Source organism: Balaenoptera physalus, assembly GCF_965194825.1.
Source record: "Balaenoptera physalus genome assembly, chromosome: 4".
In the NCBI taxonomy this organism is placed as follows: domain Eukaryota; kingdom Metazoa; phylum Chordata; class Mammalia; order Artiodactyla; family Balaenopteridae; genus Balaenoptera; species Balaenoptera physalus.
The window spans coordinates 84,537,946-84,563,631 of NC_138891.1; the positions used below are offsets into that span (position 1 = coordinate 84,537,946).

Sequence of the window (25,686 nt, forward strand, 5' to 3'; positions counted from 1 at the left end):
TTGATGGCATTTTTGTAGGCAAAAATCTAATCTTTTTTATTCATCTTTCTAACCTCTTTAGGCCCATTTATATTATTTTCTCTTCACCAGTGCTAATAACTCAAATTTTAATATAATTTGCAATTTTCACTATCGTTCTGCTTATTCCCTTTTCTAGATCATGAATGTAATACTAAACAGAACCAAATCAGAATGTATAATATAAACCTTTGAGTCATCTAATAGAAACATTTCTCACCAACGGTACACATGCTCATTTTATAATTTCTTCACATCTCTAAACCAAATCTTAAGCCTTTTCATAGAGTTAAAGAAGATCAGATCTAAAAGGAGATTCCAGCATCGTGTGTTCCAACCCCCTTCATTGTGGAGGTCAGATAACCAAGACCCAGAAGGTCAAAATGACGGTGTTTAAGACAATGCTAGAAACACTGGTTTCCTGGCCCCCAGTTTGATGCTTCCTTCACTAGGTTGAGGTGTGAGTAGGTTTTGCAGGGGAAACGTGTTAAATATTAGAAGCATTGGGCCAGTGGAAGAGGAGCCAAGGAGATGGACTATAGAGTTGGCCCAAGAAAGGGCAAGGACAAAGCCCAGCTGGAAATTGTAGAGCAAGCTCAGGCATGATTCAAGCAATCTTGGGCACCAAGTCCAATCTGGTAGCACAGGGCACAACAGCGGGTGAGCCCTTGGGAGCCAGGCAGGTGTCAGTCATGAATCTGGGAGATGTGCCCATATGTTGTAGAATCCCCGCCATAAGGCTATGTTTGGGCAAGGCTCCAGTTCCTGGAGTGGAGAGCTGACAGGTGCCAGGTGGGTCCTATCTCTCTCTCTGATCCTAGAGAGATGTACAGCAGTTGAGAGTGGGGCTCTGGTCATAGGAAGCAGATGACTGTCTCTGGATGACTGGTTGCAAACCAAGGAGGAGGAAGTTAAACAGAAATAAGATAAGGTGGCCAGGTCCAATACCAGGGGTAGTACTATACCACAGGCTACACAGGCATCCAGGACTCACCCAGGAATTCCAGCATTTGGAGCTGAGGGGCAGCAAAGGATGTTTGGAAAGCATGAAGAAAACCCAAGAGCCACAGTTGAATGTTCAGGCCTCAGGACTAGAGATCAGGATTTAATTCAATGTCTCAGCAGCCTCAGTTAGCAGTGGCTCAATCTGGGGCACAGAACCAAGCCTGTAGGTTTGCAGCACTAAAGAATGCAGTCAGGCAATCTGTGCACCACACCCTGCAGTTGCTAGACTCCAATTTACACTTAATGTGTGACCTAAAATTATATTGGGGTGGGGCATGAAAGAAGGCATGTCAGGGTCTACAAACCTTAATTTAATAAATTCCATAGGAAAAGTTTATCTTGCAGCTTTTTAAAAAAGCATATCAGTAGTAGGTGGTGTTCATGAATTCATTATCTAAAATATGTTTACAGATTTGTCTGTCTTAATATAGTTACGTTGTTGGTTTGTGTTAATTTTAGATCTCCTTTAGCAGCTCCTTATTTCTCTGAGACTTTAAAAAAACACAGACAGCATGGAAACAGCTCTAAGGACAGTATATGGATTATAAGAATATATCAGTTGGAGATGGAGAGACTACACGGTGGTCAGGTTTCTGCACAGTCAATACAACTGGGTCATTAAGGTGACCAAGACCACCAGACCATGAAACACTTGGTCCAATCATTTCATCCATCTTAATGACCAAATCCAACCAACTGCAGAATAATACAATCAATTGCTCAGTAACTATCCATTATGATGGCAGAAAACAAAACAAAACAAAACAAATTGGCAGTGTTTTGGTCAGTTCAGTAAAGCTACACAGAAAAGATTGCCAAGCATACGCTGGCTCCTAGTTTTTAATGCCTTTTGTGGTTCAGATGCATTTCATTCATTCTGATTACTTAGGAATACTTATCTCCAGCTTGCTTTTTGCCATTAGTTTCTGTCTACTTTACTGTCTTCAATTTATCTTGTTTAATGACAGATTTTTAAAGCACTTGGTACTTTACTTTTTTAGTCATCATTCTTTTTATATCCCTACTTATTTATTACATCTTATTAGAAAATCTATTTTTTCTGTGTTTCAGTTTTTTCTGCTATATATTTATGAGCCTTCCAATTGGCTTTCTCTTTGAAAGCATTAAACAGAATATTGGTATAAATTATATTTTACATACAAGCAAAAATAAAATAGTTGCATGTGTACTTTTTAAACATTTACATAGATAGATATTTAGCTTACATTTATCTCTACCTATGCATTTTCAGATTAGCTATAATCCACATCCAAATATTTAGACCATCTGTTCTCATATCTCGAAAATGGATTGATCTATATTTTTCCCCACTGGAATCCTACTTTACTATAAATCCAGCTTTAATTTTCATATCTTTCTATAGTGGTCAGATTCTACTAAGTTTTACCATTGCATTGTACTCCTTAGCTCTTCTAGGCTGGGACTACACAACACTGCATTAAACAGAGTTAAATATTTGATAATCTACTAGTTGTTTTGTGTGTATTTCTTTAATGAAATTATCAGAATTGACTAACTGTTTTGGTACATGTACGCACAGAAAATAATTCTGTAAAACTTTTATTTCCTGAAAGCACTTTTGATTAAAGAGGAAACTTTATATTAAAACTTTAAAGAAAAGAAGGAAAAGATCAGAATTACCTCTTTTTTCCAAGAATTAGCTTTACAACAATCTGATCATTGGCTTTGAGTGCTGAGCTGGTCGTGCATATGTGTGAATGCATGTTATTTTTTTTCTTGGCAGTTATCATTGTTAAATGGTAGTGGTGGGGAACTCACTGCAGTAACTGAATTACAAATACAGTGTGCATGTGCCTCAGGCTTGGCTGCAGGAACAGATGGTATTTGAGGTCAGGTAGGTTCAGATCCAACCAATTGGAGCAGGGAACCGATTATAAGGATTGATGGTGGGCAGGTGATGGTGTGAGAGGAGTCAGGGTAGGCAGGTGCTGTTGGGGGTACTTGAAGTCAGAGAGACAAAGTTTCAGGCTAGGCACTCAGGGGTGGGTGGGCTCTGGGGTTGTGAGTAAGAAGAGCACTTCATACAGAAAACTATGAAGGGTCTGAGCAGCTCTCTTCAAGTAGATTTAACAAACGTGAAGGTCCAGAGAGGCCTTTTATTCTCAAAGTCTCAAACTTCTAACATTGCCTCTTCAAGATAGAACTTCAGTTAGTATAGCTGACTTAAACCTTTGTCCCATTTATAGATTTCCTCCTATTCCTATGTAAGCAGATAGGGTAAAGGGGTCCCTGGACAAAGAGAACCAGGCATGGCTTTCTTTTTTTTTTTTTTTCTCTCTAGTTTTATTAAATTTAACATAAGAAATACCTCTGTAGATGTCAGTCTGAGGGGGTCCATCTAGACGAAATAAGCCTGAGAAAAATCTCTCCTTTGTGCAAATCACGGGGTGCCAGAAAACAAAAACTGCCTTCTCCCATTTCCAAACTGAACTCATTTTTATGTCTCTCATCTTGCAATGTCTTCTTTGTTAATATTTCTTATCTATGCAGTCTGTCCCTGAAGGTTCGTACTAGGATGCATTATCTTGTGTACTTATTACATTATTTGCAGTCAAAATATATTTATAAATATTATCAATTACACCTAGATTTCAAAATTTCTCACTTGTACACATACACACCCAGACACCACAGACGTACATACCCAGGTAGAGTTATACATCTTACCTAAAATCTCCAGTCTTCTTTCCAGAACTCCAACATCTTACATAATCTTCACAGGAATCATTCAGCTTCAGAAAATTCTGTTAAATACCCCTCTGAAGGCCAGTGATTTCAATGGCTTCTCTTCCATGTTTATGTGGAAAGGCCAGACACAGGGAATCATATTTTCTTGGCTCTTCCATGCTGATACAGAGTGCCCCATCGTATTTACCAATTCCTTAATCCCCAAACCAATGTGAGAATTATCAGAGGGAATGTAGTTGGATGTGGCTCTGGAAAAGTTCTACTGATGGAAAGGTTGTTTCAGTGGGGATAATTAAAGAGCACATACACTATGTGCTATTTAGATACACGCACTTTGGAGCACACATTTTTGTTTGGGGTCTAAAATTTTCTAGCAGTAGTAAAGGTTCTCTCCTTGACCAAACACTGCTCAGCCTCCCCTGAATTTTTCAACAAAGTCTAGACTTGTGGACTTCCATGTTTGTCTCTGCATTGTCCAATTTTAGCAAAAATCCTGCTAAGTCACTTTAGCCAGAATTCCCCGCCCTCCTCATTTGATCAGGCATGGCTTTCTTAACATAAGAGGAGCCAGTTTTGGTGTAAGCCACCTTGGGACCTAAGCCTGGCCACAATGCTTACCCTTGAACAGGTCTCAGGAATTAATGATCTTAGGGTATCAAAGAAATGCAGAAACAAACTGTTATCAGGCAAGAGAAGTAACAATAACAAAGATAATATATCAATTGTAGAGACTCCCAGTTCTGTTTCAATGGTAAAGATTAGCCTGAAGTGCTCAACCACCAGATCAACTGGAACGTAAGGGATGATGATGTTGACCTTTTCTGACCCTCGTGAATATACATATACCCTTAGCTTAAAACTTCCCCAGTTTTCCTGTTCAGGGAGACACTGCTTTGGGAAAGATCCCTGGTGTCCTCCTTACTTGCTGCAAGTAATAGTAAGTCCTTCCTTCTCCCGACATTTGGCTTGGTTGTGTCTTTTGGCTCCACACCCACCAAGAGGTGTAACCAGTTTTTTGGGTAACACTTAGTCTATACGAACTCAGACAATCATTCCATAATCTAAAGAGCTGTTGATCTCCATGTCAGACGGAAATACCATTTTTTTTTCTGCCTTGAACTAGTCTATTCAGAGATGTCAAAGATTCTGAAAGATTTGACAAGCTGACATTGGGGAGACTTTCATTCTTCATAAATAGATGAATCCATCTTTCAGGGAATCCATCTCTCTGAGTAGATTGACCCAGGTTGAGGGCTTTTACACCCATCTGCCTGGAAAGAACCTGGACTTTATGGATAATTTGCAGTGGAAATGTCAGATGGGGTCTATGAGACTTTTATCAACTAGCACTCAAGGATTATCTGCAGTCTTTAACATTCAGCTACCATTACTCCCTCTAAAAGGTGTAAGGGTTGACGATTTTATGAACTTCATACTCATCTCCTTAACTGCTTGGGAAAGTACTCTATGGATTTTGTGTGTATGTCATTGTTATGGTTAGCTAGAGGAAGAAAAAGGAATGAGGGATGTGGTATAATAGGAAATTTGTTTATTCTTTTCCTGGTTTCTGGCACTGATCTGCAGAAACCCTTGGAATTTCCTGAGGGATAGGAGTGTCTTTTATTATTCAAAAAAAGCCCTTTTTCATAGCACCTGAGTTTATGCAAAGGAGGTGATTTAGGATGGGGCCCTTAGGTAGCCTCTGGATAGAGGCTGGTCCCCAGAAAGACTACACAAGTGATTAGAGGATGGGGATACTCAGCTCCCTCCTCCCCTCCCCCAACTCTGGGCTGAGAAGTGGGTTATAAAAACTCTTGAACAGTGAGATTCAGAGAGCTTCTGGGTTGGTGAACACACCCAGTAGCTGGGAGGGTGGCGTGCCCAGAGAGGGCATAGAAGCTCTGTGCCCCTGCTCCCCTTACCTTGCCCTGTGCATTGCTTCCATTTGGCTGTTCTGAGTTTTGTTCTTTGTAATAAACTGGTAAACATAAATAAAGTGTTTTCCTGAGTTTCATGAGCCATTTTAACAAATTATCAAACCTGAGGAAGGAGTTGTGGGAACCCCCAACTTAGAGCTGGTTGGTCAGAAATACTGTTGGCCCAGGACTTGTAACAGGTGTCTGAAGTGGGGGCAGTCCTGTGGGACTGAGCTTTTCACCTGTAGAGTCTGGGCTAACTCCACTTAGTCAATGTCAGAACTGAATTGAATTATTGGACACTGAGTTGGTGTCAAATAATTAGAGAATTTGTTGGTGTCAGAAGACCCACCCCAGAAGGGAAGATTAGTTTGAAGGTCATTGTGGAATTCAATCAGTCAATTCACAGGTTAAAAAAAAGATAAAACAGACACAAGGTTTTCGTTTTAATGGCACCATAGATCTTTCCATACTAAAACTTACAAAAGTCTTTCATCTACCTTCTTAGTGGATTAAAAGGAATGTGCAATTTAAGCGAAAGTTATGATACATTAGTTTAAGCAGTCTAATGTAATTTTGTTAGTAATTAAGTCTAATTTCTATTTCTCACTCCCAAGAAGCCTAAATATCAGAAGAATGCATTTATTCTTTATCATTTACAACACGATGAGTAGAGACAGCTTGATCAACACTAAATTATAGCTCAGGAAAAAAGGAGAGTGGTTCTCATGTCGTAGTTCAACACTTCACCCTTTAATCTGCCAGCTTTTTGAAGATAGGACTGGATTCCTAAGAAAAGGCAAGGATGCTATCTGGATTGGTTATGATTTATTGTTGCTGTAAGTAACAGAAACCTGAAAAATAGTGGTATAAACAGAGAAAGGATTCATTTTTCTCACATAACAAAAAGTATGCAGGTGGATAGCCCAAGACACTTGTGACCATTCAGAGGTGCTCTTGGGGACCTAGGTTCATTCTGTGAACCTGCTTCACCATCCTTATCTCAGGGCTTCGATTTTCCTGGTTATGAAATGCTAATTATGATTATGCAAATCACATCCAAGGTCTAGGCAGGAGAATGAGCAAAATGGCAAAAGCAAAAGGCAAAAGGAAGCAAAAGCCAGCTGTCTGTCTTTTTAAAAGGTTTACCATAAAGTCCCTACCAATGATTTCTGCTTACATCTCATTGGCCAGAACTGAGCCATGTGATGGTATAAATTGTATTCCTCCAAACTCATATATTGAAAACCTAATTCCAATGTGATTGTATTAGGAGGTGGAGCCTTTGGGAGGTGATTAGTCATCATTCTGGTGTCCCAATAAACGGAATTATTGTCCTTATGAAAGAGGCCTGTGAAAACTCCTTTGCCCTTCCACCATGTGTGGCTACAGCTGGAAGGCACCTTCTATGAACCAGAAAACAGGGTCTCACCAAACACCCAATCTGCTGATGCCTTGATCTTGGGACTTCCCAGCTTCCAGAACCATAAGAAATTAATTTTTGTTGTTTCTAAGCCACTCAGTTTATGGTATTTTGTTATAACGGCCCCCAAGTGACTAACACACATGACTACTCCTTGCTGAAGGTAGTCTGGGGTCATTAGTATTTTAGCTGAGCATATTACACACTTAATAAGAATCACAGTTCTGAGGCATTGATTAAGGGAAAATGAATGTTGTGCTGACATCAAGCACTGATGCTTTCACTCATTGCAATATAAATAGCGACCACCTACAAAATAAAAAGACTTCATAGCTGTGAACCAAAAAATTCCAGTGTTCAAACACTACTCTTGACTATAATACTCACTCCACAGGAAACCTGTTCCTCTTCCTCTTTTCTCTCCCTTTCCTCTATTCTTCCCATTTTTTTTTTTTTTTTAATCAGATCTTCTCCCTGCATCTTATCTCCCTCTCTGGGCATTTTGTCCTCTCCTCTCTCTTTACTTCTCTTTGTCCATTGTCTTCTCCTGTTGTAACATATACTTACTTTTAGTGCAAACTTACACTTTTCTCTAGTTTCATTAGATAAAACACCTGTTTTATTAATCTCCTACTGCATAACAAACCACTGCTGAAGTTAGTAGCTTAAAACAGGGGTCAGAAAATTTTCCTGTACAGACTGTATGGTAAACATTTTAACTTTAGGGGCCATATGATCTCTGCCATTGTAGAGCAAAAGTAGCCACACAGATGACATGTAAACAAATGGGTGTGACTGTGTCTCAATAAAACTTTATTTACAAACAGGTGGTGGGTCAAACTTGGTCTGCGGGCTGTAACTGATCATTCCTTGGCTTAAAAGAAAAATGATTTATCACTTCTCATGATTCTCTGAGTTGACTGACTCAGCAGGACAGTGTTTTTCTTCCACACAGTGTAACTGAGGTCACTCATGTGGCTGTATTGAATGGATAGTTCAACGGAAGATGGAACATCCAAAGTGGCTTCTCATACTCCAGGGCTTCTCTCCACATAGCTTTTTATTATGCAGTAATCTAGTCTGCACTCTTTCATAGCATGGAATATGGCTTCCAAGAGGAAGTGTGCCAAGAGGTCAGGCTCCAGGGTGCAAGTGCTCATCAAGCCTCTGCTTGCATCATTTTGCTAAAATCTCATTGGCCAACACAAGTCACATGGCCAATCCCAGAGATAGTATAGGAGAGGCTACACAGGGGTGTCACTACCCAGAGACATGGATCACTGGGGGTCACCAATGTAAGAGAACACCACAGTCTGCCTTCTGGTCCTCAGTGATTCATGTCTCTCCTGCATTCAAAATAAAGTTGCCTTCTTCCCAGGACCCACACGATATCATCCCATTTCAGCATTAGGTTCAGGCTTGGTATCTGGCATCTTGTATACGAATCAATTTCAGGTATAGATGAGATCCCTTGAGTGTGGTTCCACAGGTTAAGAGAGCTATGGACTAAAACAAGTTATCTGCCTCACACATCCAACGTTCAATGATGAAAACAAGAAAGGATAACCTCAATAGACATTCTCTTTCCACAAATGACAGCACATGGAGGAGTAGAGGGTATATAGCTATTGCTCCACAGTACTGTCATCCACCCGAGCACATGTCACTAGGGGGAAGGGAATGTTTGTTGTATTGAATACTCCTTAGGAGTAGTTCCTTAATCCATTGCTCTCCTCCACTCTGTGATCTTCTGGGTTCATGGCTCCACTTTCTGAGATGGCCTTCCTTTCTATAAATAATGGCTATGCTTATAGCTGAGTAGTACTCTTAGATGACTTCCTATCATTATTAAGTTGGTGGTTCAGAGATGTCTTTTCATTTTGGCCTATTCCTCTGAGTCTAAGCTGGTACAACTCCTTTAAAAATGTTAGGGATTTTCTAGATATCAAATTTTAAATCCATTCCATTAGACAAAAGCCCACACTCACAAATTTAATGACAAAGTTCTCTCCTTAGCTTGAACTGAGAGTGAGTGTGTTGTGGTAAAATACACTCAAGATTCTCAGAAGTGATTTGTCTAGGTGAGAGGATCCACGATGCATTGCCTTAAGTCTTTCAGAGGTCTAAACAAGGGATCAGACATCTGCAACCTTGATTGGATATCTACCCTCAGGCCTCATTTTACTGACAACATCTTGGAGTTGATCTTTATCCCTGAGGAAAACTAATTAGAATGTTTACCCACTGAAGAGACTGAAAATAAGAAACATTTATATTGTATAAGCATCCAAAAGTCCTGAGTTGGAAATGTTTCCTCTAAATTCTGCTTGAAGGCTGAATAGTACTTTCTTTAGCTTCTATTTTTTTTTTTTTTTTGCAATACTTTGCCATAAGTGGCTTAAAGCTCTAATTGGCACATTCAATATTCTGCCTGTAAATCTCTTTGGCTAAATTCTCAACTTTATGAGGTATCTAATTTTTCTATCTTTTAAGGTACCACAGGTGACAATTTCCTTCATTCATCTATTAATTTATTATACAGGTCCATTTTCCTCCAGCCTTCAATAGAAATTTTAGTGTTCTTCCAGCCTCCGCTACCAGTTTCCTCACTTTGCAGGCCTCCATTTTCCATGCAGTCCCAAATCCTGTAATAATCATGTTCATTTTTTATTTTCTGTATTTTATGATGCTTTGACATATTGGGGCCTTGCTGACCCAGAAGAGACTGCCCCCTCTGAGGGCTAGCAAATTTCTAGAGCTAGCAAATGACTACCCTGCAAGTATACCTTTTATATGTAAAATAACTAATTAAGAGCCCATACCCACAAACTACCCCCTTAATGAGCTCTCACACATCACTCATTGCCCTAATCAACCCGGGGCCAGGTATCACACAACTCAAAACAGTCTCTACACCCCAGAGCCTGCTGATACTATTCAAAGTAACCAATCCTAAACCTGCTTAGCCTGATTACCTGTTTTACCTATTCCTCCCCATGAAAACCACAATAAAGGCTCTTGTCCATGTATTTCCCTCATTCCTGTTTCCTGACGACCCTGGTGCTTTCCCATGTGGCCCTGCATAGGGTAGCAAGTCTCTTCCTCTTGAAAACTATGAGGAAACAAACTATCTTTTCAATGGCTATCATCTGATCTGTTGACCTCACCATACCTGAATAAAAACAAAATCCTAGGTATATTTTAAAGCCATCCAATGTCATAGGCTTTAGGTTTTATAACAGCACCGTACTTCTAGGTACCAATTTCTATATTAACTATTTGTTGTTACATAACAGCCACCCTCCAACCCAGTGGCTTCAAATGTCTTTTATTTCTCACAATTCTGTGGGTTGTTGACTCAGCTGAGCATTCTTCTGTTCCATGTGGTGGAGCTGAGATCACTCAAGTGACTGCATTCAACTAGGAGCTCAGCTGGGGGTGGAACATCCAGCATGACCCTCCAGGGCCTCTTTCTATTTGTTTTCTCATTATTCAGTAGTCAAGACTGAGCTTCTTTATAACATGGCAGCTCACTTCTAAAAGTGAACATTCCAAAAGACAATCCCCAATGTGCAAATATTTATCAAGCTTCTGCTTGAGTCATGCTTCTTAATATCTCATTGACCAAACCATCCTCTAGCTCATACTCTATGTGGGAGGGGACTACCCAAGGGCTGAAAACCAAGAGGTATGGGTCTTCTGGGGCCACCAGTGTAACAGTCTACTACACTATTACAATGCCATTCTAAGTTTCTTTTTATTACTTTGGGGGATTGCCCATGGAGTACAGCAGAAAATGTACACATGTTGGGATGTGGTGGAGACAAAAGGTCTGCAAAACATGGATGTAGACAAGACTATTCTGATGGATTTAATTTTTCACTACTCAACTAGCCATGTTGGCATTCTAGAAATACAAACTTTCATTTTTCTAGAACACCTTTTAATTTAGGATTATAGGCATTACACTACCAGTAAGTTTTTATTTGATATCTCCATCACTATTAAAGAAGTCTACTGTGGCTAATTCTGTTGGGGACTATGAGATTTTCTTTTTACTTAAACTTTTTTTTGTTGCCATTATTGTTCCTATTTCTTCTTCCTCCATAGATTCCTTTGGTTACATGGCCATTCTGAGAAGAGATAGTCCTCAGCAATTATCCACATGGAAACATGTGCTACTTATGGCAGTCTGCTCTTGCTTGTTTCCTGCCTTGCTAATTTTGTGAAATTGATTATTTGTGAATAGTTATTTGATTACAGAAATAACTTACTTAAGCCTAGAATTTTAAAGACTTAGACGATTAAGGTCATCTACATGGTTCTGAATCACTGAGATTAAAAAGGGAAGATCCAGGTTACCCTCTGACTATGAAATATCTCTACATTGGGGAATATCTTTGTGCTTTTAGGTCCCATAGAGAAAGCCAAACTGATAGTTGTTTTATTGAGAGGTTGAAAAAATAGCAGGACCTCTTTCCATCAGATCACTCATTCCAAATATCATCCTGAGTCAGGAGTCTCCCAAATATAATTACTACTACACTCTGCACATTAACCTCTGCTTACACCTATTTATGATGCATGCTGCTTCTGTGTCCTAGATTCATTTAGACAACCTCTGCTTTGCCACCTTCTGAAGGTTTCAAAGTAGAATCCACCTATAGCAGTCATCAAAAAGTACTTGAAGTGCCATTTTAAAATATAGATCCTTGGGCCTTGCCTCAGATGTACTACATCAGAGTTTCTCAAGTTTGAATCCAGGAATCTGGCTTCTTTTTGACAGGTATCCATGTTTGCTTCATGTATTCTAAAGTTCAAGAATCATTGCTAGGGAAAGACAAAAATAAGGTGTGAATCTCAACCTAAGTTAAGTAACATTCATGTTTGGTTTCTGAGAAGAGGAACAAGATCTGATTTTAGCAAAAATCAGAACTAAACTTTGTCTTTGGAGACCTTCTTATCTCCCTTTCATCTCTGCTCCCTCTCATTCTTCAATAATTAAGCAGTAATTGTCATTTGTCCAGCCAACTCTGTGAACTGGGCACTGGGCCTTGAGCCTCACAAAATCCTATGGTCTAAGTAACAGTATCATCCTCATCTACAGGTGAGGATATTGAGGTTGATTGAGGTTATGGAATTTGTCCAGAGCAGAAGCTAAGGAAAGGTAAAGCTAGAATTTGAGCTCACATCTGCTCTCTCATCACTTGGCTGAGAAACTAATTCATACTGTGGTATTAAGGGTGTTATGTTTCAGATACTCACATGTCTCTGCATCTTCCTGTGGCCGTCCCGTTTTTCAGAACCTTCAGTACCAGCACACCTCAGAAGCACCTTTCTCTTTCCTTTTTAATTGACTCTTTAGTTTCCTTTTTGTGGATATTTCTCCCAATTTTTTGCAACGAAGAGTGGAAGGTTGATGGCCAGTATCCTCCCACCTCAGCCATCTCTAGAATGTTTGTTTAATAGGCAAAATGCAGCCACTTTGATTACACAACTAGCCAGATGTCTTCCAGAAAAAAATGAGTAGCAGAGACCTTACTGCAGAAGCCCTGTCTTCTTCATAAATGACTCCACCGGGGGTATACACCCCATGTCTCTGTTTCTGTCGCTGGGCTCCAATACTTAGAAGAGTGCCTGGTGCCCCATGTTCATAGTCACTAAATGTCAGCTGAATAAGTGAATGAACAAACTGCATTTTTTCCCCAGTTTTACTGAGAAATAATTGATATACAACACTGTATACGTCATATAGCATGATGGTTTGATTTACATTGATTGTGAAACGATTACCACAATAGTTTCGGCTAACATCCTTCTTTTCATATAGACATAAATAGAAAAGCAAGAAAAAAGGAAAAAAGAAAAAACTGTTCTCCTTGTGATGAGAACTCTTAGAATTTACTTTCTTAACCTCCCTACGTATCACACACCAGTGTTAGCCATAGTCATTATGTTGTACATTACATCCCTAGTACTTGGACATTTGTACTTTTTGACCACCTTCCTCCAATTCCCCCTCCCCCCAGCCCCCACCTTTAGTAACACAAGTCTGATCTGTTTCCATGAGTTTTTTTTTTTTTTAATCCCACATATAAGTGAGATCATACTGTATTTGTCTTTCTCTGTTTGACTTATCTCACTTAGCATAATGCCTTTAAGGTCCATCCACGCTGTTGCAAATGGTAGGATTTCATCATTTTTTATGGCTGAATAATGTTCATTGTACACAGAGTTGACCCTTTGTATTCTCAGGTTCTGCATCCATGAATTAAACAAATCACAGATTAAAAATAATTTTAAAAAATTCCAGAAAGTCCTAGAAAGCAAAGTTTGAATTTGCCACATGCTGGCAACTATCTACATAACATTTATATTGTATTTACAACTATTTACATAGCATTTACACTGTGTTAATCTAGAGATGATTTTAAGTATACGGGAGGATGTGCATAGGTTACATGCAAATACTACACCATTTTATATAAGGGATTTGAGCATCCATGAGATTTAGTATCCGAGAGGGGTCCTGGAACCAATCCCATGTGGATACCTAGGGACGACTATATATACCACAACTTCTTTTTCCATTCATCCATCAATGGATACCTAGGTTGTTTCCATGTCTTGGCTATTGTAAATAATGTTGCCATGAACATGGCAGTACAGATATTTTTTTGAGTTAGTGTTTTCATTTCCTTTGACTATACTCCCAGAGGTGGAATTGCTGGATCATATGGTAGTTCTATTTTTATTTTTATTTTTTTAGGATTTTTCCATTCTGTTTTCCATAGTAGCTTTACCAATTTACAGTCCTACAAACAGTACAATGATTTCCTTTTCTTCACATCCTTGCCAGCATTTGTTATCTCTTGTCTTTTTGATGATGGCCATTCTAACAGGCATGTGGTGATATCTCATTGTGGTTTTAATTTGCATTTCCCTGTTGACTAGTGATGTTGATCATCTTTTCATGTACCTGTTGGCCTTTCATATATCTTCTTTGAAGAAATGTCTATTCAGGTCCTTTGCTCATTTTGCAATTGTGTTATTTGGTTGTTTTGTTTTTGTTTCTGTTTTGCTATTGATTTGCATGAATTATTTATATATTTTTGGATATTAACTCCTTATCAGATATATGGGGTTGTTTCCCATTCCATAAGTTGTCTTTTCTTTCTTTCTTTTTTTTTCGGCCATACTGCATGGCTTGTGGGATCTTAGTTCCCCAACCGGAGATTGAACCCAGGCCCCTGGCAGTGAAAACGCTGAGTCATAACCACTAGACTGCCAGGGAATTCCCCATAGGTTGTCTTTTCAAAGCACATTTTAACATTATGATTCTTATCAGAGATTCAGAAGGTAAGATAGCTAAGATCTGGGTTAAAATTTCCAGGATGGGAAATTGATCTTCTAGATAGGTCACCGCCTGTCCTGTGCAATTACTTGATTAAGCAACATAGTTGCAACTGTGTCCCAATGTGTGGTCCAGGAATGGGAATTTCAGGTGCTTCACTAGGAATACTTGGCCAAATGTCAATGGGTGTCTCTAGGTATTAAAGCTAAGCTATATACTTTCCGATAAACCTATATATTCAATATATATTGAGCACTTACTATGTACAGGTACAGTTCTAGGCACTGGGAATACAGCAGTTGACAAAATTACCAAAAGTTCTGGTCCTAATAGAGTTTGTTATGTTCTGTTTGGGGAGGAGGGGTGGTTGCTTAAGAAGAGAACAGGCGAACACAAACATTCAGACCAACATCAAAGGCACATGCATTGAAGGAGAGAGGAGAGACCAGCTAAGCATGATACATAAGAAATTTGCACTGCGTGTGGCCTTCTCTGCGTGGGGCTATAGCTCTAAAAAAGGGCTGCATTAGGGATGGGCTGGGGCTGGGGGAAATATGATGCCACGAAGGATGTTACCAGGGTGATACTCTAGTTCTCCCCAAACCTCCACGCTATTCCTCCTTCTCCTTTGGAGCCTGTATTTCTACACTAAGTGTGAGAGAGTAGAAAAGATGTTTCCTGTTCACTGTGAAACTTGTAGTACAGGTTCTGCTGCTTGGATGCCACAGAAACTCTGAGTTTGCGCATCAGGGCTGCCATGGAATGAGTGACACGTGCACAGGGAGAGGCTGAGGCTGCCTCCCTGGGCTGATGGGCAGCATGGAGTGGCACTGCCAGGGAGATCTTGTGCTTCTCCTTGGTCACTCTCCTGGCCCAGCCCCGCCTGGCCTGGGCCACAGTGACACACAGAGATGCTTGCTCCTTAGGACGTGGGAGCATGTGCTTATTTGGGCAATCTCAAACAGGATCAGGCTGGTCTCTCTTCCCTCCTCCAATACAGGTACCTCTGATGTTAGTCTGCTGTGAGTTTTTGTGTTTGCCCATTCTGTGCCAGGGGTGAGATTCATGGTCCCCCAAATATCATTTTCCCTTCTCCCAGAAAATGTCTGGACCCACTCCTGCTTGAAGGACTGGTGCATTTTTATCAGTGTCTCACTCTATTTTCTCTTAAAATGCAAATATTCAGGGAAGAGTTAAATTACTAAATATCTAACATGTGCATGTAAATTAATTTCTCATGCAGGTGACAAGAGAACTGAGAATAAGAAAACTGGCAAGGTGGGTAAAAGGAGTATATGGGGTGCAGAGAGGTTGGGGGCTGGGAGGAAGAGACAGAAAAGAGAATAAAAATGAGCGCAGGTACCTATACCTACCACACACAGAGGCACACACACGTGCACACAACCTGAGGTCACCAGAGCCAAAATTCTCCTTTGTTAGCCTTCCTTGGGACATCCCCAAGGTGTGGCAGTTCAGCAGCAAGTCGTGGGGGGAAGTGCCCAAGCTCTGGAGTTGGACAAAATGGGTTCTAACCCCAACTTCATTTCCGTGTGTCTGTATGACCTCCTGCAAGTTATTGACTCTCTGAGCCTTAATTTCCTCATCTGTAAGAAAAAAAAGCGGGGGGGGGGGGGAGGGACAGAGATAATAACACCTATTTCTTAGGAGCACTGTGAGGGTTACATAAGATGATGAATGCTGAGTGATTGGCACAGAGTCTGACACATAACAAACCAAAGGGCAGTGAGCTTCAGGGTGCATTTGGAAGGATACCCGGCTTACAGGAGGGAAGTCAGAGGATCCCAAGTGGCTTCCATCACCTCTGTTGTCTTATTCCTCCAGAAGGGATCAGGAAGGGAAAGGCAGAGTAGCATAGTCGATGGTTTTTGCTGTTCATGCTAGCCTGGCCAGAATCTGCAGAGATTTCTCTTCCAAACTGGACAGCATTGAAGCATTTATTTTATTACACAGTGACTTTCATCTCTAGCTACTGCTTCTTCTGCCAGCACACAATTCCGCATGATTGCTGGTTCCTATTGGGGCCTGGAACAAGAGGAGATGTTACAGGTGAGGATGGAGAAGCATCGTGAGTGAGAAGCTTTCTTGGTGCCAGCCAGGCTCCATCAGAGCCAGAAATGCTACCATTCACTCTAAGACCAAAGATAAAGCCCCCTCCACAGTCAGCCTTGGGTCTCTCCTCCCCTCCTTCCTGCTTCTGCACGATGCACAGGCACATGAACATTTTCTCTGGGGTCTGTTTGCAAACCGCATCTCACCTTTTGCTCTCAGCCTCAGGCTTTTGCTAAGAACATAGTGGAGAGCTGCAGCAACGTTCGGATTCACCTTTACAAACAGAAGCCAAGGTCCGCCGAATCAGCTGCCATTTTCCCAGCTTCTCCTTGCTTGGGCCTCAAACTCTGTCCTTGAGTGGCCGTGTTCACTCACTTGGGGGCTTTCATTCAACCACAGCTACGAAGAGAACATGGAGCAGCCCCACTGGGCTTCTGAGCAGGAAGAGAGCAGTTGAAGCAATAATTTCTCAGCTTGTTACCAAGCACAACTACTAATAGATTAATCAGCGCCTTTGTTGTAAGCCTTGAATATTAGTTTGATATTAGCTTGGTTAAATATCCAGGGCTGGAGCGTGCATGCCTGTGCATACATAAGGCAAAGGGATTTAGTGAGTCTCCAGAGAAAGGCTCTTTTCCCCAAGACTTGCCTTCTCCATGCACTCTCGGCTCCCCAGCATGTGCATGATTTTATCCCCATGCTGACCCCAAACATAAACCTGGACGCCACTGAGAGAGTGAGCAGGATTGGTTCCTGCCCTGCTGTAGACAACGGTCACACATCCATTTTGGCTGCTCCCATAATAACTGAGAGTTGGTAAGAAGAGTAATTATGTGGGGACTCTTGAATCAGGTCGCCTGAGACTAAAATCTCTCTGGGGCACTTACCCTTACACCATTAATCACTGTAAACCTCAGTTTCTTCCTCACTCAAATGTTGATAATAGTACCTGCCTCTGAGGGTTGCAGAAGGGTTAACTGAGGTAATGAGTATAAAGTGCCAGCACAATGCCTGGCACATTATAAGTACTTAATAAATGTCAGATGTTATTAACAATTCTCTACATTCTTATAGCACTTAATTATTTTCCAAGTACTTTCATATCGTTTCATACGATTCTCCTAACCTACCCACCAGGTATAAGATGCAAAGCATGTAGTTTTATCCTCATTTGCTCAATTAGAAAATTGAGTTTCTAAATGATTAAGTGTCATAGTTGTAATTGATGAGAACCCATTCTGGCATTTGTCCCCTTCCCCTCCCCACTCCACCCCCAGCTGCTTTAAGAAGCTAGACTAAGCAAAATTTTCTATTCAAATCAGAAAAAGCAGGAAACTTGAATTATATTATGCGCTTCTTATCAACGAACAACTTCTCTGAGTTTGGTTTTCACAATTGTAGTATTACAGAGCCTCTGTGGTCTTTGGCTTTTCCTTAGCAATAGGGCTGGGTCCCACCGCAGCAAGGAGAGATGGTCCCACTTCTCACTGGTCCTCACCCTCTACCATTCCCAGGACCCTTGGAACATATTGCCTAGGTCGTACCTACTTCTGTAGAGTTGAGCTCCAGCACAGAGGAACTATTTTAGTTGTGTTTCTCCTAGAGCAGCTAGCAGATACTTCCCACATAGTACTAAATAACTACTTGTGGATTGATGATCTTGTAATCTGGGGTTCTCTAATTCAGGCCTAATGAATGCCTACGTCAAGGTCAGCCTCATTAGCCTATCAAGTATTTTGATACTCTCGTAAGTCTAGACAGTCAGATAAGAAAACTGCAGCTTTAAATGGTTTTACCAGGAGGGTAGTAGGGAAACACATTTCCTTACATACTGTTAAAAAAAAAAAAAGGTTCTTCAAAGTTTCCGGAGATTCCCAAGGTATCCACCATAGTCATTAGCTATCAAGAAGAACCAGAAGGAAAGTCTTTCTGTATATACCAGCATTGGTCTTTCAAGATTTTAGTTAAAAGTAAATGTGACACTGAGACATGTACTAGAGAAAGCAAGACATGTACTAGACATCAATGGCATTTCCTCCTTGTTTTGTAGATTTGGATTCCAAAACAAACCATTTTGCAACTTGCATACAAATCACGTAACTTTCTCTTAGAAAATGATGGTATATTTATAAGGTTCCATGGATTATGGTCATGCATAATTGCTGGCCTAGACCATAGGACATGCTACAGCCAACTTTGCCTTTCCTTTAAAATTAAACTGTATCATGAGATCAAAATTAAACTGTGAACTAACCAGAAGATAATATACAAAAAAATGACAGTATACAAAAAACTAACCAGAAGATAGTATAATAAAAATGATAGGCTACTTGGAGGAATATAAGTGCATTTATGTTAAAGAAATATAAATACATGATATAAGATACCAATGTATAACTCTTAACTGTTATCAATGCTTGCTTAATTTAATTCTGGTTCTAGCTTGGGAAGATTATAAAACAATTCTTACAGAATTTTTTCTTAGTGACAAATACATTCCAGGATTCACACTCTGCTTTTGAGCATATTGGCTTATCATCAAATGTCCTTACAAGGAACTTTACCCCATTTTGCTTGGCAATTATACCATCTAACATTTCAATTATTTTGCTTACTTTTTAAATTCTTTAAATTTCAAAGTAGTTATTTCTTTTTGCTTTATACCAAAAGCAGATAATAACAGTCATACAACAAGAATTCAAGGTCCTATATAAAATCGTCTTTCCAAATAGATTTTCCTTCATCTAACAACTTTTCTTTCCAAGAACCTCTTTTGAAACCTGGAGCTGACCATTAACTTACACATTAAGTTTATTTATTTACTACTTTTTTACTACAAATTTCCAGCCTTTAGCAAAAGATCCATTGACACAAATGCTTCAAAATTTACTTTAAAAAATACATTCAAAGAGAATACAAATGGATCAAAAAATTTTAACCTACTTTTTACGTATTTTAATTATTCTGAAATAATTTTAAATTTATAGAAGAGTTTCAAGAATAATAAAAATAACTCCTGTATTCTCTTAATCCAAATTTACCAATTGTTAACACTTTGCTAATTTGTTTTCTCCATGTGATACATGTTACTATGCTGAACCATTTGAAATTATTTGTAATCATGTCTCTTTACCCCTAAATAGTTCAGTTTTTCTTTGAAAAGAAACAAGGGCATGCTCCTACATAAACAATATAGTTATTTAATCGGGAACATTTAATAATCATACAGCACTATTATCTAACAGAAGGTTCATTGTCGAATTTACCAAGTGTCCCAATAATGTCCGTTATAGCCATCCTCGCCACCCCCATGCCCAATTCAGAATCCAATACAAGATAACACATTTCCTTCAGTTACCATGTTTCTTTAGTTTCTTTTAATCTGGGAAAGTTTCTCAGGCTTTCACTGTCTTTTATGACACTGACATTTTAAAAAGAATACAGACCAACTCTTTGGAGTTTGTCTGATATTTCCTCATGTTTCCATGCCGGTTATCCATTGGCAGCAGGGGTGGTGTGTAAAAAATGCTGTGTCCTTCTTTGTGTGTCCCATCAGGAGACACAGGATGTCTGGCTGCCCCACTGTTGGTGATATTAACTTCCACCATGGTTGAAGTACTCTGTGTCAGGTTTCTCCATTGGAAGGTTACCATTTTTCCCCTTGATATTAACAAGAAATCTGTGGAAAGATACTCTGAGACTATATAAATACCCTGTTTCTCATCAAACTTGGACCAATCCTTATAGCATCCCATGAAGATATACTTAACAGAATACTGTGGATGACTGCAAAATGGTGATTTTTAAATTCTATCATTCTTTCTAATTTATGATGTAACATTCTATTGTAAGAAGAGCTTCCCCTTCTCATGTGTTATTTATTTATGTATTAATTTATTATCAATTTGGACTTATGGGTTCTTATTTTATTCAATGAGTTATAACAAATTACTGTAATTATCCATTTCAAAGTACAAATTGTCACATATTCGATTAGTGGAACTTATGTGGAGCCTTTTCAAGTTGGCTCTTGTACCCATTTGACATGTCCTCATCATTTTGTGATCATTATTTTGTAGCACAGAAAGATGTTCTAAGCTCACCCTGGATTTTCTCTGCCCTAGTCCTGGAATCAACTGTAGTCTCTTTTAGTGGAAGAATGGCATTTAGAATCCCAAATGTAGGCATACAATTATATTTTTAAACATAAGCTTTAAAAGATATTCAGTGTTTTTTCCATTATGTCTAAAGTGCCAGTTTGGGCAAAGCCAACTGTGTCCACAGAGCAAGACAGTGGGCATTCTATATTGACTGACCTAGTGTTATAAATCTTAACAAGAATGTAAGGTACTATATACTTCTTCTATTTTAAGATTCTAAGATACACCATAGTTTTAATAACAGTTTCTTGGAGGGTGGAAGGAGGATAAAGAATTCTACTTTAAATGTTCACATTGATTATAAGGCATCTACTAATTTCAAAAACATCAAGATGTGAAAAAAATTTGCATCTTAGAATCAAGAAAACAAGCAATTTATCTCAAAGAAGAGCATATCATTATGACTTCATGCAGAATCATTCAAAGGATTTAGGGAAAGCATTAAATAATGTTATAAACTGTTTTGTTTATATTTCTTGTCTCTTTTGTTATACTTAACTGTACATTCTTTTCATTGGTTGCAATAAAAGTACAGGGGATAGGTCAAATGGATCTATTTTATTTTTTACAGATACATGGAAAATGAGAAGAAATCACAGCCAGATCTTCTATTCCTCAATGATTGAGCTTAAAGAAGATATATCATCACTAGAAATGTTACTTGTTCTACATTTTCGCTTAGGCTAATTTTAATAGGTCAATTATATCATCTCAATGAATCAGAAAACTAAATGGATTTTGATAATAATTACACGAATATTTTATGTAAGGATATGACTTTACTGTTAACAAACACTTTGCAAAGGCAAAATCTCAAGGGTAGTAAAGTGTATCAACTGACTAGGAGATCCTGCTGGGGTCTGACTGCCCCAGGTACGAGTCCTGTCTTTCTGCTACTTACTAGGTTTTCACCCTTAGGCAAATTACTTAACCTCTCTAGGCTTCAGTTTTCTCATTCGTCAAAGGACGATAATCATAGTACCTACCTCAAAAAGTCATCATGAGGATGAAATGAGAGAATTCAGGGAAAGCGCATAGACCAATGCTTGGTACCCAGAAAACTGTTCAATAAATTTTAGCTGATAAAAAAGTAGATCAAAGACAGAAGTCAGCATCATTCTAGTATCTCAGATGGATACATTGTCTTTGTACATTCCTTATAAAACAATTTAGTATTTTTTCCCTACTTAAGAACCTAAGTGGATTCAACAGAAAAAAATCTCCTTAAGTTCTAAGTCAGAAATAAGAGTTAGGAATCTGCACCATAGGAGGATACGTGCACTTGCCTATGGTGGTTTAGTTAGCAAGCTAAACCCATCCTCCTTTTTCTTGTCTACTACCCTACCACCCATAGGAAAACTGTGGTTCATGTGAGCTATTGGGTCAAAAAACCGAGCAAACAATTTTCAACCCGAGGTAAGCAGCAAAAAAAAAGAAAAGAGTACACAGCCAGCGGATTTGGATTGCCCTGTCCCTTTCAGATTGTGTCTGCTGGATGACTCACTCTTTGCCACAATGCTGGTCATAAGCGGTGCTGAGGGTCCTTATCCTGGGACAATACCTCACAGATGATTAATGCTTTAAAGAGAGAAGACACCCTTCATCTTCAAAATAAGGGATTCACCATTTCCCTTTGAATTCTTTAATTGGCCTTTCTAATTAGAGGGATTTGCTGCTTTATTTGGCAGTAGTTGGCTGTGATCTGTGTGGTTTCTGTAGGACTGGGCCAGATTGTTTGCATCTTAAAGGATTTCTGGGGAAGCCCTACCTCTTTCTAGGGTTTCTTTCATGCTATTTGAGGGTTTTAGAGAACTGAGGTCAAGGATGCTCCATTAGCATCGTTGTGCAGAGGAAGGAAGCTGGGACTCTACCGCCTATTTCAGAGTAATTACATCACCCACTCTGGCTCAGCTCCTACAACGCTGTGTGAAGCTGTGGATGAAGCAATATGCAAGATCAGACTGTCACAGGTCCCCTGCCATTTGCACAGCTCTTGTCCTGCAAAGTTTTAGCATCTACACTACTCATTCTTGGGAAAACCTCCTATGTTCTTCCCTCTAAGTTGGTTTGTCTGAAGGTTCCACCTAACTAAAAGCTGGAAAAGAAAGGAATTCTTTATTTGGAAAATATTAAAGCATGCGGGGACGTGTGTGATAATAGCCAGCTCTGAATATGTCACTAAGGATTACCCTACAATGTAGCTTAAACAAATAACATTAGAACAGAAAATTTAATTATATGGTCATAGCAAGAAGCAATTTGTAACAATTAACTTTTCAGGAAGGCCTGTTTTCACCTTGCCCTGTAGAAGCCTCAGGTGTTTGTTCAAAGGGACCAGACCCACAAATTGTGAAAGTTCTTTTAAACCAGGGAGCCATGGCCCAGGTTCTGTGCTTTACTGCTCAGGCAGCCCTTCTGCCCCATTAACATCCTCCATGGGTCTCTCCACACCCACCATCCAAGGTTCACTAAAGGTAGACTCAGAAGTGTCTCAAGTTCCAATCTTCTCTCCTGCTCTGGATAGAGACTTAATGCTTTCTAGAAGCTGGATGCATGGATGCCTTGTACATTCTAGCTACCAGTTTACTTCCCATGATCTGTCCTCTGACCTTTTGCTATCAGTGTATATCTCCCCAGCCTCAGGGTTTTTCATGGTTATTCCTGGTCTATGATTTTCCTCCTTGAGCTCAGTGGCTTACCAAAGACCTAATTCAGCAGCCTGTTTGCCTCTGACTCTTTAATTAGCTCCCTAGAGGCTTTTCTTAAAAGTCTTCCTGGATCATTTTGAAAGGGGCATTTTCTGTATCTAAAGCTCCCTCCTCATCAGGAGGTAGAGCTTAAAGCTTGCCTTACCCCCCCTACACACAGTCTACCAAGGCCTCTGATTATGAAAACATGCTACTAGAAGGATCAAGGATGAAATAATTTCTTTCTTCATGTCTTCATTTACTCAACAGATGTTATTTTGGCCACCTATTATATTCAATACACTGAAAAGGCTACAATGACAAATGTATTTCCATTCCTGTTTCAGAGGACTTACAGTTCAGAGCAATAGTTCTTCAACTTCATTGTGCATAAAAATCTCCGGGGGAGCTTATTAAAAACCAGATACCCAGACCCCACAGCTCAGAGATTATTATGATTCCATAGGTGTAGAGTGGGACCTGAGAATCTGTTTTTTTTAACAACCAACCTCCCATATAGCAAAAAATGAGGCAGGGACCCTGCGGATACCTTAAGAAGCACTACTGTATGAGAAGAGATACCCCGAGTCTATATCACCTCCTATCTGGGACACAGTTCTGGAAACCAGTGAAAGTAGGCAAAACATGGCTTATATGTTTGGTTTACCTAAATAAAATGTGAAGATCCTATTGTATCTGTATATTTTTATTTTTACCAAGGTGCTCTAATTGCTTTATCTTCCTTTCCTTTGATATAGGAGGGAGCATGACGTACCTTGGTTTTAGAGATGAAGATGTTAAAAACAATCACTCATTCTCCACACATTATGCAGCAAGATCGTAGCAGGTGCGGGTCTCCGGCAAGTAGATTCACCACCTTCCCGACATAATGAGGCAGCTTCTTTTTCATATTCTGAAAATGCAACAGCTTCCCCAAGCTCCTACATGCTCTGGTGACTCAATGATGCACAATTAAGAAACAACTTGACTTTCTCAAGTTCACCGAGCCATGGATGGAGCCCAGGAGTCTGACATTTTTGAAAGTTTTCCAGATACTGATGCCACTGGGAATGTGGAGAAAGTATGGACAAGGGTGGCGTGAATCTCCTCGCCGGCCCCTCCCCCGACCCTGCTCAGATTGAGTCCATTGAACTTTGTGCTCGCTCTGTGTTTATTCTCTTCTAGCTCCCAACACCATATCTTTATCTTTTTTTTTTTTTTTTCTTTTCTTTTCTCTCTCTTTGGAAAAATACTCAGGGTACCATTTCATCTGTTTGGAGCAGCAGTTGCTCTCTTTCCGTAAGTGGTTGTCTAAAAGTCCATTCATCTCCAAAGTGAAGCCTGTGGATTCTCTGGTGAATCCGATTGATGCTGCTGTTGAGCGGCCTCCTGGTGATTACAGGTAAGATAAAGATACATATATGAAATAGATACTATGTTATATATAAAATGTTAGATATTTACATATATGTATAATAGATACATATTTCAAAAATCTTAAAAGTACATTGGCCATTAGTCCTTTTCTTTCAACTTCATCTGTTACTTTCAACTTCCAATATTATGTGATGCTTATATCAAAACTATTTCTAATGGAAACTGAAAGGGCTTTATTGGCTGGCTCTCTGTCAGAGAAATGCTTTGGAGATGACCATGTCAGAGTCTTGTCAGGTATCCTAAAACTCTGGAGAGAGGCAGTGAAAGAAAATCCATCGTATTCTAGTCTACATGATCTCAACTGGTTCATAGTAAAACCATGAAGAACACCAATATTTGACTGGGCTCCAGTGTCTTTTCTTTTTTTCAGATTTACAAATATTTCCTTGTTAATTGCTCTTCTGGTCTAACTTGAACATCAGTATCCACAACTTTGAAGAAAGTTGTTCTTTTTTGTTTTTTGTTTTTGTAAATACTTAAATACTTTTTTCATTATTTTTTTCTAAAGTATAAATGACCATTTTGAAGAGAATTGGAAAGTTCTTAATGCAGTTTAATAGGCGAGGTTTTGGGGTCTATAGACCTTCATTCAAACCCTGTTCTTCCCCTTATAGCTCTTTGACTTTAGACAAGTTGTGTGACCTCGCTGAGCCTCAGTTTCCTCAGCTATAAAATGGAGATAATAATAGTGCCTCGCTCAAAGCAATGTTGTGAGGAGCAAATGAGAAGAGGCATACAAAATGCTTAGCACAGCATGGGCCCATGATAAGCATTCATTAAAGGTTACATTTTATTATTTTATTATTATTATTAGTCTTGGAAACATTTATATGTTCTTTTTTTTTTTTTGAATTTTTGGCCTCACCACAAGGCATGCGGGATCTTA

At 39.4% G+C, this 25,686-nt stretch overlaps 1 long non-coding RNA gene across 2 annotated transcripts in view; it reads right to left on the bottom strand.

Annotated features, from left to right (window-relative positions):
* LOC309659886 overlaps nucleotides 1–25,686 on the bottom strand; it is a 372,324-nt gene continuing 346,638 nt past the window's right edge. For both annotated transcript variants that reach the window (XR_014263020.1, XR_014263021.1), the window contains one exon: nucleotides 1–24,752. This is a non-coding gene — a long non-coding RNA (uncharacterized lncRNA). The remainder of the gene's footprint in view (nucleotides 24,753–25,686) is intronic.